The sequence below is a fragment of the Marmota marmota genome, unplaced genomic scaffold, assembly GCF_001458135.2.
Source record: "Marmota marmota marmota unplaced genomic scaffold, marMar, whole genome shotgun sequence".
Lineage (NCBI taxonomy): Eukaryota > Metazoa > Chordata > Mammalia > Rodentia > Sciuridae > Marmota > Marmota marmota.
In genome coordinates this window covers 5,747,988-5,759,911 of record NW_025999945.1, presented here as the reverse complement: position 1 = coordinate 5,759,911, position 11,924 = coordinate 5,747,988, and the positions used below count along the sequence as shown (strand labels likewise).

At 38.2% G+C, this 11,924-nt stretch overlaps 1 long non-coding RNA gene across 1 annotated transcript; it reads left to right on the top strand.

Annotated features, from left to right (window-relative positions):
- The first annotated feature begins 4,288 nt into the window (after positions 1-4,288).
- LOC125616423 lies at positions 4,289-8,522 on the top strand. Its single transcript, XR_007347050.1, has 2 exons — positions 4,289-8,349; positions 8,397-8,522. It is a non-coding gene; the product is annotated as an uncharacterized LOC125616423 (long non-coding RNA).
- Positions 8,523-11,924: the final 3,402 nt, after the last annotated feature.

Here is an 11,924-nt window from a genome sequence, read left to right as displayed (position 1 = left end):
TCTCTGCCTCGTTTACTTTTTTTAATATTTATTTTTTAGTTGTACACAATACCTTTATTTTGTTTATTTTTATATGGTGCTGAGGATCGAACCCAGGGCCTTGAACGTGCTAGGCGAATGCTCTAGTGCTGAGCCACAACCCCAACCCCTGCCTCATTTACTTTTGGAGAGAGAAAACATTTGGCAAAGTACGTGGAGATATGGGACAACAATGAGACTGTGTGAGGTCAATGTGATTCTCATTATTCTAGGCCCAGTTTGATTTCAGCAATTTCAGTTAATTTTACATGAAATAGACAGTGGCTTCCATACTGGGCTATGACATTGATACCAGACAGTATAGCAAAGAAAAGCAATTATTCCTGCAATATAAACATGTAGTTTTCAAAAATTTTCAGATCCTAGAGGAAACAGCCTTGAGAAAGTAGTCATCAGTTGTCAGAAAAAAGAGTGGAATTTTGGGGGGTAATATTCAATATTTGTTGAATATTTTTTAAACTTTTAAAAATATATCTTTATTTTGTTTATTTATTTTTTTTGTGGTGCTGAGGATCGAATCCAGGGTCTCACATGTGAGAGGCAAGTGCTCTACCGCTGGGCCACAACCCCAGCCCCAATATTTGTTGAATATAGTCTTTACAAGAAAATCAGATTGGACTGGGTAATAAGTTGGTTGTGTTAACAAGGTTTCTAGTATGCCTTGTAATTTCCCTGGAGTCATTCATTCAAATTTCCCCTCAGAATTTATTTGCCAGAAAGCTTTATAAACTCAATTACTAAAATGTTAAAATTTTCCAGGCTACTCTGCCACTGATGGTTTGACTTTTGGTAAATCACAACTCTTCAAATCTTTGTCTTCATAGTTGAGGTGAGCAATCTAACAGCTCTCTCATTAAGTATTCTTGACCTTGACCACAGGTTGAATCTTGCTCACCTCCAATGAAGCTCTAAGTTGCCAAGGCCATTCCTGATCCTGGGTATAAGTAGTTGGGCCACGGCAGGTCCAAGACTATAGTTCCTGAAGGATGTCACTCCTGCTGCCAGCCAGACCAACCTGTCTTGGATCTTCCTGTTGCTATTGAGCAGGCTCTGCTGATAACTAAAACTGAAACATTAGGCAGTGTGGTCTTACTCTTTAAGACTTCCATTTGGATTTATTACACATAATAAGCAGAGTGAATTAATCTTGTCCATAAAGGGTGCCTGTCCTCCAACTTCAGAGGATAAGTGCTCTTCAACAGGAAGGTTGTAAATAAAAGCTAACCTGGCTAACTCTGCCAGCAGCATTGTATCAGACACTCCTGACATTTCTAGAATCATGGTTCTTTTAGCTAAGGTGCCTTCCATACAACAAAACATATGTGATTGCACATCATAAAACCTTAAGTACAAATTTTCTATTTACACAGTTCTATGATTAGAAACCTAGGTCAGCAAGAAACCTTAACTTCCTCTGAGAATTTCTTACCTCTGCTGAGGTAACTACTCTGGGTAGAGACTTTCTCAGTGCCCTTCCAGGGAGACTCCTGTGACCCAGGCTAATGTTAAAAACTCCTTACTTGAGCCCCAGAACAACACAAGGGTCAAACACACAGTGGAACTTCCCCAAACCTGGAGCAGGGGAAGATCATAAAAATATTTTAAAAATATTGCAAAGCAGTAAAGGGTACCATAAGCATATAAAGACATTTTAGTAAAAAAAAAAAATTTAGGGGTGGGGTACTGGGAATTGAACTCAGGAGCACTCTACCACTGAGCCACATCCCCAGCTCTATTTTGTATTTTATTTAGAGACAGGGTCTCACTGAGTTGCTTAGTGCCTTACCTTTTTGAAGGCTGGCTTTGAACCCTCCATCTTCCTGTCTCACCCTCCTGAGCTGCTGGGATTATAGATGTGTACCACAGTGCCCAGCCATTGTAGTAATTTCCCAAAAAAAGAAAAAAGAAAAGAAAAGAAAAAAACGTAGAAAGGATCAGACAGAAAATCTCAAACACTTGAGATTAATGGAGAGATGGGAATGATTTCAAACTCAAACACAGCCCCTATACTTGGGTTCATGGGGCAGAATAAGAACCCAGAACAGGACGACTGCTGACCCTCTGGAGGCAGGGAACTGCTGCCCCAAACAAGTGTGACCACATTGGAGTCAGGACCTGTAGGGGTCAATGCAGAATATGTCTCCCCACACCAACATGTCATGTTAAAATAACTTCTGTCCTTTACTTTTATTTCAGGAACACTGTAAGGAGGGTATAGTCTGTAAGAAGTATTTTTTTTTTAGGCTGGGGGTAAGGCTTAGTGCTACAGTACTTGCCTAATATGCACAAGGTCCCTGGGTTCTATCTCTAGCACCACACACCTGCGCGCGCGCGCACACACACACACACACACACACACACGCAAAAAAAATTTTGTTATGGTTTAGATCTGGAATGTCCCCCAAAAGGAAGTGATGTGAAAACACGGCTTCGAAGGCAGCAAGGTTTTAGAAAATGATTATGTATTTAGAAAATGAGCTATAACTTCATTGGTGGATTAATCCATTTGCTGGATTAACAATGGACTACAGTGTGGTAGCTATAGGCAGGTAGAGCATGGCTGGAGGAAGTAGGTCACTGGGGCATGCCCTTGGTGATTGTACTTGTCCCTGGCTCCTTCCAGCTCTTTCTGCTTCCCAGTTGCCAAGAACTGAGCAGCATTTCTCCCCTATGCTCTTTGACAACAATGTTCTTCCTTCTCTCAGGCCCAGAGCAATGGAGCCAGTTGACCATAGACTGAACCTCTGAAACTGAATAAGAGAGGATAGGTAATGGACCCCAATTAAGTTTTTCCCCAAATGTAAAGACTGCTCCTTGAAAATAATCTGTAGATACATTCTAGCCATGCTTTTGTCCCAGAGCAGTGGAAAAACTGCAGTTGGGGTCTGGGTCGGCTCAGTGATAAAGCACTTGCCTAGCATGTGTGAGGCACTAAGTTCAATCCTCAGCACCACATAAAAAAATAAATAAATAAAATAAAGTTAAAAACAAAACAGAAGTTGGGGCAGACTTGAATGGAGGTTACAGGAAAGTTCAAACTCAAAGTCTGAAAGGGCACAGCCAATTAGGTCACAGGCCATACCAATATCTCTGGAACTTTTCCAAGACCTGATTATTATCTAAGCAGATATTGATCAGTGCCCCCACTCAATAGCTATATAAGCCCCTAGACTAGGACATTTAAACAGCAACCTGCTATCAGGTCTCCTCTCACTCTGCAAGAGTTCTCTCTTTTCTCCACACTTGAATAAATTTTACTCCTTTCACTCTTGCCTTCCATCATTGTCTGTGGATTTCACTCTTTGAATTTGTGAGACAAGTACCCAGAAAGAAATTGGCAGTGAGCCTCTGAGGCCCACTGCAACACTGGAGGTAAGAGTGTACCATTAAGAGCCATGACATCTCCATCATGTGGGATTAGGCCCCAACTTCCTTAGTAAGACTCCTGTGGCACAAGAATTAAAATCAAGAATCAATAGATAGGATGGACTCAAACTAAAAAGTTTCTTCTCAGCAAAAGAAACAATCTGTGAGGTGAATAGAGAGCCTACATCCTGAGAGCAAATCTTTACCCCTCACACATCAGTTAGAGCACTAATCTCTAGGGTATATAAAGAACTCAAAAAGCTAAACATCAAAATAACAACTCAATCAATAAATGGGCCAAGGACCTGAAGAGACACTTCTCAGAAGACGATATGCAATCAATCAACAAATACATGAAAAAATGTTCATCATCACTAGCAATTAGAGAAATGCAAACCAAAACCACTCTAAGATTTCATCTCACTCCAGTCAGAATGGCAGCTATTATGAAGACAAACAACAATAAGTGTTGGCGAGAATGTTGGGGAAAAAGGTACATTCATACACTGCTGGTGGGACTGCAAATTGGTGCAGCCAATATGGAAAGCAGTATGGAGATTTCTTGGAAAATTGGGAATGGAACCACCATTTGACCTAGTTGTCCCTCTCCTCAGTTTATACCCAAAGGACTTAAACAGCATACTACAGGGACACAGCCACATCAATGTTTATAGCAGCACAATTCACAACAGCTAAACTGTGGAACCAACCTAGATGCCCTTCAACAGATGAATGGATTAAAAAGAATATGGCATATAAACACAATGGAATAAAATAGAATAAAAAGAATAAAATCATGGCATTTGCAGGTAAATGAATGAAGTTAGAGAAGATAATGCCAACTGAAGTTAGCCAATCCCCAAAATCCAAATGCTGAATGTTTTCTTTGATATAAGGAGGCTGATTCATAGTGGGATAGGAAGAGGGAGCGTGGGAGGAATAGATGAACTCTAGATAGGGCAGAGGGGTTGGAGGGGAAGGGAGGGGGCATGGGGTAATTACTAATGTAATTACTAATTACATTAATTACTAATGGTGGAATGTGATGATCATTATTATCCAAAGTACAGGTATGAAGACACGAATTGAATATACTATGTATACAACCAGAGATATGAAAAATTGTGCTCTATATATGTAATAAGAATTTTAATTCTGCTGTATTATATAAATTAAAAAAGAAAAAATAGCCACAACATGCCACCTGATAGTAGTGAAAAAGAATCTGGCTTTGCTGTGACTCTTGGAGATGATGCCCAGGCATCCCTGCTGTGATTAGCTGCTAATACTAAAAATGGGCTTTCTCAGCTGCAGCGGCCTGCAACTTACACAGCTCCCACCCACCAGCAGAAGCAGAGAATCGAGTTTCATCTCAAACTCTTGTTTCAAAACCGTAAGCTCAAAATAAACTTTTTCTCCTCTAAGTTGTTCTTGTCAGATATTTCATTTTGCAGAGATGAAAAGTTAACTAACAGGTTTTATAAGGTCTCCTTTCCTCTCACACTTTGAAGTTCTTCTCTACTCTTTATGTCAAAAACATAAAAATTTGATGGGAGTGGTGGCACACAGCTATAATACAAGAGACTTGGGAGGCTGAGGCAGAAGGATCACAAGTTCCAGGCCAGCTTCAGCAACTTGGCTGTCTTAAAAAACAAAAAGGGCTGAAGATGTAGCTCAATGGCAAAGCACCCCTGGGTTCCATTCCCAATATCAAACCACACACACAAAAAAACATTTAAAAAAAATCAAACAAAAAAACTCTGCCTCCAGTTCTAGCCTGAGCCTGGTTTCCATCCTTCTCCATTGGGAAAGATCAAAACGTGGCTTGACAATGACAGAACTCTCTGAGGTTGGAGGTAAATGAATAGAGTGGAGAATTGCCTTTTATTTTCATTCCAACAAAGAGTTATTGTCCCATCACCTCAACACACATACAAACACACACAGAAGTAAAACCAAAAAACCAGGAAACCAAGACACACAGAGGGGAGACAGAGATTCACTAGTACAAAGATGAGCAATTATCCCCAAATTGGCAAACATTTGTGGAAAACTAGTGTCATGAACAAGAAGATTCCAGATTCAACAAACTGAAGATTTGGGGATGTTTATATTTCTAGAAACAACTGAGGAAATTGATTTTATTTTATTTCCATAGTGCTGGTGTGGCAAGGGCCTCATGCACCCTAGGCAAGTACTCTATCACTGAATCACACCTCGGCCCCAGAAAATTGATAATTTAAACCTGGATTACAATTACTTGGAGCCTGGTTCTAAACACCATCCTGCATGGACAGAATGCTGGTGCCAGGAAAGTTATCAGAGGATTCTGAAAGCTCTCAATGTACCAAAAGTAAGATGTCTTCAAAAAATGATGGGCATATGTCAGTAGGACTCAGGAGCCACCTAGATGAAATGCTTGTAGCCAAGTGTGGATCCATTTAAACATCAAAATCAATAATAACTTAGTAGACCCATTAGAATGTCAATGAAATAATTTAGACCTATTAGAATGTCAATGAAATATGTAAATATAATAATAGCATTAGAAAATCACTACTTTGTAACCACTGATTCACGCAAAAATCATCAATGAATGCTAACAGTTTCAAAATCTTTCCAATAACATCCTCATTACAAAGGTAAAGTTTTCAATTTTACAGAAATAAAGTAGCACCTTAAACAAGTGTTTGGCGGCAGCAGCATCAGTAATGAGACCCCCTGATGCCATGGCCTCCTGATGGGATGCAGTGGCCTTGACTATCAAAACTATCAGTACTTGTTTCATACTGAAGAATAGGAGACCCAAAAGCTAAATGCAATGCATGATCTTGGAGCAGATTTTGCATAAGGTAAAATGTGCTCTCAACATTATCAGAACGACCAGCAAAACTTGAATAAGGTCTACATTTATGATATTATTGATTAGTGCTATGGAGTCAATGCTAACTTCCCTGGTTCTGCTAATTGTATATAATTGGTTAAGTAACAGAATATCCATGGGGTATTTAGGAATAAAGGGACGTGAACTCCTTGCCTTATTCCAAATAGTTCAGGGAAAAATGTGTATATGTATGTATGTGTACACAAACATTACCAGGTGAGCCTTGTGATTTCCTGGTACAGAATGACAAGGCAATTGTAGCAAAATGTTACTTAGTGAATCTGGGTGAAGGACAAATGGCTTTCTTCATACAATCTTTGCTATTCTTCTGAAGTTTGAAATGTCTCAAAATAAAATTAGAAGCCTGGTGTGATGGCAAACAACTATAAACAACTGTTCTAGCTACTCTGCATGGTTTAGGCAGAAGGATAACAAACTTAAGGCCAACCTGGGCAACTCACTGAGACACTGTCTCAAAAACAAAAAGGATAGGGGATGGGGATGTGGCTCAGTGGTAGAATGTTTGCCTACCTATATGCGAGATCCTGGGCTCAATCCCTAGAACTGCTAATAATAAGTAAAATTAGGCTATTGAAATTAAAAAAAAAAAAAAAAACTCAGCGGAAGGTAGGCTGGACTATACAAGAAACAAGCTAAGAAATGCAGAAGAAACAACTAGAAGACCTCATATTTATTTTATGGGAGTTCTAACTGGGCATGTTGGCACATACCTGTGGTTTTAGCTACTTGGGAGGCTGAGGTGAGATGATCACTCTAGCCATGAGTTTAAGACCAGCCTGGGCAACATAGTGAGATCTGGTCTTAAAATAAATAATAAATAAAAAATATCTAATGGAAGTTCTGGAAAGATGAAGGTAAAAAGAGAGAAGAAAGTAAACAAAGCAATAGCAGGAGAAAAGTTCTCTAGTTCAAGGGAAGATTAAAAGGACCCAATTAATTAAAACTAAGCAATAGAATGAATACATCTAGACATGGCAAGTTTAAACTTCAATACAAGAAAAAAAAATCCTGTCCCTTGATTGGAAAAACAAATTAACTACATAATGTGTCATGAGTTAGATACATGTCAGACTTCTCACTGGCACCAAAATGGGATACTGGGAGATCAGGGAGAAATCTCTTTAGTTAAATTCATCTCCAGTCTCATACTGGCCAAGTGTGAGGATAGAATCAAGGAATAAAAACCGCTTTTAAAATGTTCGACTGAACTAGTTCTCACAACAGTATTAGTCTTTTGTGTCTCACTTGACTTCTTTCTTCTAACAAGCTTTCCACAACTTGCATTTGAGCATTAGAGCAACAGACATGCTTCAGCGACCTGACTCATCATCCTGAGTCTGAATTGCTTTAAACACTGACTCCCCCAAACTCTCTCCAATCCCACAAAAAGACCCACATTCTTTCTTCTCCTGGCTTGAAGATACATTCAAACCAAATATTCTATGTGACTTTTAGATAATGGTAACACTTTGGGAGTTCAAGTCCCCACATGAAGTTTAGGATGAGTGAGGTGGGTGTAGGGACACTTGGGAGCCCTGGAATCACCTTGGATTTCATGGTCTGAGAATGCATGGATGACTAAGAGTGAAAGGTACTGGACAATGACCAGAGAGCTGATAAAATTCAGAGGAATAGGTAGATCACACATACTTCATTTAAAAATGAAAATACAAATTCCTACCCCAAAGGACAATTCTAAACATTTCAGCTCCAGTCCCTACTTTTGTCCAAAATATTTTTTGTATGTACCTTTGCACTTCAACTCGTTGGGTCTCTAATACCCAGCATCAGGGTTACTTGCCTCTTTCTGCTCTTACCCTGTGCTCACGATTGACATGCCATGACGTCAGGTGATCTCACCCACACTGCTGACTGGACACATTCCTTGGGCAGTGCCCACCCCATCAGGCTATATGGATGGCCTCAGAGCTAAAACAAGGCATTTTAGGAACACGCACCTTAATTAGTAAAACACACCACACCAGAAATGTCAACGCACTACATTAGCAGGTATCCAAGTAGATGAAGACTCAAAAAGTGTCTGCTTGAAATTATCTACAAGGACTAAACACTGCTGTTTCCTAAGGTCTATGAATACTATTAAGGAAGACTTGGAAGTAATTTCTTCCAATTGAGCAATGAGTATCACAGCGTATACTGAGAAGAAAAGACAAATTTACTGTTTTCAGGTCAGTATCTCTATCAATGGAAAGAAAACTACCAAGTATCTAAAATTCCTGGGATAATGTCATTTTGGCATAGGGCATTAGAGTGTATGCTCATTTTAAGAAACAAACACTAAATAGGGACTTGTGTAAGGAATTTGTAATAAGCTATCTCCAAACATGCTTTTCTTTTGAGAGACATCAACCAATGCCAAATCTTTTTTTAACCACTGAGCTACAACCCCAACCCTTTTTATATTTTGAAATAAGGTCTTGCTAAGTTGCAGAGGCTGGCCTTGAGCTTAATTCTCCTGCCTCAGCCTACCGAAGAGCTGGGAGTAGCTGGGATTGGAGTTGGCTACCACACCTGGTTCAGTGCTCAATATTTTTTGGTTATTCCACAAGTTGAGTTCCCTAAGACAAGACACCAGAAGGCACACTGATGGGCAGAGTTCACACACAACAGAAAATATCCCTGGAAGTCAGCAAGCTTCAATGGAAGGTGGGAGAAGACAGAATCCAACATTTTTTTTTTTCCTTTTGGTATAGGGAATTGAATGCAGGGATGTTTTGCCATTGAGCTATATTCCCCAACCCTTTTTATGTTTTATTTTGACATAGGGTCTAAGTTGCTGAGGCTGCCCTCGAACTTGCAATCCTCCTGCCTCAGCCTCTCTACTCAATGGGACTGTAGGCATGTATCACCATGACCAGTCAGAATAAAAATTTTAAAAGGGCTGGAAGTGTAGCTCAGAGGGAGAGTGCCTGGCCCTGGGTTCAATCTCCAACACTATGCATATATGGCCACACCCAACAGGGGATTGACTAAAGAAATAAATTATTCCAACTAACTGGTGGAATATTATAGTCATTTCTTTTAAAAAATTACATTTAATGAATATTTAATGGGATATTATGAGCTTAATATTGTAGAAAAAACAAAAAGATTAAAACATTCAAATATAAGTAGTGGTAATGTCTGGCAATAAAAATTTGAGTAATTTTTATTTGCTTCTTTATTCTTTCCTACTTCCCCAAATTTCTGTTATGCATTCATATTTTTATAATTAGAAAACAATGTTTTGCTTTTTTATAAAAGGGGAAAAAATCCCTTCACTAGAATAGGCTTGTAACATCTCTATACAAACACAGGAGTGTGCAGTCACTTATCTACCCAAATTTCATGTTGGGTTTTTAGAAGGTGAAATGGGCACCCCAGGAGCCTGTACGTACACTGTCTTATTTGTTATATAAACTAATCAGATGACTGATAAACAATACAATCCAAGAGCAATATCACAAAACACATCACTAAAGTATACTAAAATAAGGTTATTTACTTAAAAATGATACATAGGACATAATCTGAAAATAGAACAAAGCAATTAATGGTAAACTTAAGGCACCTTTTAAACCAGATGCTGTACAAAATACATTTAGTGTGTTACATATCAAACATGAATCTATATTTTTGTTGTTTTACAATTGCATAATAAAACTGCTTTTTTTAAACCCTTTTTTCAGTGCCTATGTACAGTTTCCTAATTAAGCTATAACGATATTTTCATTTTATACAACATATACTACATTTTAGTTTTTAAGTGGGAAAGGACAAATGTCACTAAAAGAGCTTAAATAATTCCACTGAAAGCGGAGTAGAGAGCACAAGCTTAAATTACAGTATACTTAATCCTTTGCAAAAGCCACATTCACGTATTGTCTTCATGGGATAATCCTTCCATGTGGATTCATAAGCTGCTGCTCTAGATTTAATTTGGTTCTTAGGAACATATTTCCTCTCTGCAGTTTCCATTGTGACTCTCCTAACAATACTGAGGCAAGATTTTGAACTGCTACACTGCCACTTTAACATCTGACCCAATCAATGATATTACCACTTTTAAACAGTACAAGGACTACAACAATTTCTTTTATAAATCAATATTTCTATTGAAATTATTTTAGAAGTTTAAAAACATTTCAAAACAATATGAAATGTTGAAATGAAATGTGTTTTAATTAATGTCAAATGTGATCTTGGGACAACTCAGAAATGCATGTGTCTTTAAAAACTGTATTATATTTTTGTTCTAAAGAGAAAAAAGCATCTGAAAAAAAGTATTGAATATTTGTGCATACATAAAAACATGGCACATTCTAGGAAAACATAAAAAGAAAAGTCACTTTCTAAATTTAGAAGCACTTCTGGACATTGGGAAGGCAACCTAACATGTTGATTAAGATTTCTTTTGTGAAAATAATTCCAGAGAAATCAGATTTAAACTTTATATTTCCAAAACTTGTTCAATAAGAAAGCACAGTAGGGCTGGGATGTAGCTCAGTAGTAGAGCACTTGCCTAGCACATAAAGGTCTTGGGTTTGGGGGCTAGGGTTGTGGCTCAGTGGCAGAGCACTTGCCTTGCACACGTGAGGCACTGGGTTGGATCCTCAGCACCACAAAAAAATAAACAAACAAAATAATGACTATCTTGCCTATGTATAACTAAAACAAAATTAAAAAAAAAAAAAAGGCCTTGGGTTTGATCTCCAGTGCTGCCAAAAAAGAAAAAAAAAAAGTTTAGAATAAACAAACTGAAGTAATTGTTTTTTTGGTGGGGGGGCAGGCACTACATTGGGGATTTAACCCAGGGCCTCACACATATTAAACAAGTGCTCTACCACTAAGCCATACCCTCAATCCTGAAGGAATCTTAATATGCTTTTAATGCTATTGAATAGAAGCACAAAGAGAATTCATGAAAAGAATTTTCTTTGAGGGTTAACTTTTGCTTTTTATATTCTGGTAGTTTTGATTTTTGAAGTTTTTATGTTTTAATTATTTAAAGGAATAACTGTGTAAAGCCACATTTTTTTGAATGCTAAATTATAAGTGGGGCCAAATAATGGCTTCCAGCATTTTACAAATTATTAACTATGGTACTATATAATACTTCTTACTAGTCTTTAAATATTTCATTTACTGCATGAACTTCAAACTTAAAAGTAAAAGGGTGAAAGAAGAAAATAAGTTTCATGAAAGGTTTTTAGATTTTAGGATTGTAAATATGGCAGCATTTGCTTTTTGGAGGTGGGGGGGAGGGGTTATGGGGGATTGAACTCAGGGGCACTCAACCACTAAGCCACATCCCCAGCCCAATTTTGTATTTTCTTTAGAGACAGGGTCTCACCGAATTGCTTACTGCCTTGCCCTTGTTGAGGCTGGCTTTCAACTCAAGATCTTCCTGTCTCAGCCTCCCAAACTGCTGGTATTACAGGTGTGCACCATCATGCCTGGCTAGCATTTGTTTTTTAACAAACATGTTATACTAGAAAATGTTTTATTGACCATGTTTCTAAGGTTAATTCTTGATACCACTTTTACTAGATCGAGTTTGTTTTAAAAAAATCTTTACAGTGGCTACATCCACTTTTTTTTTTTTTTTTTTCAA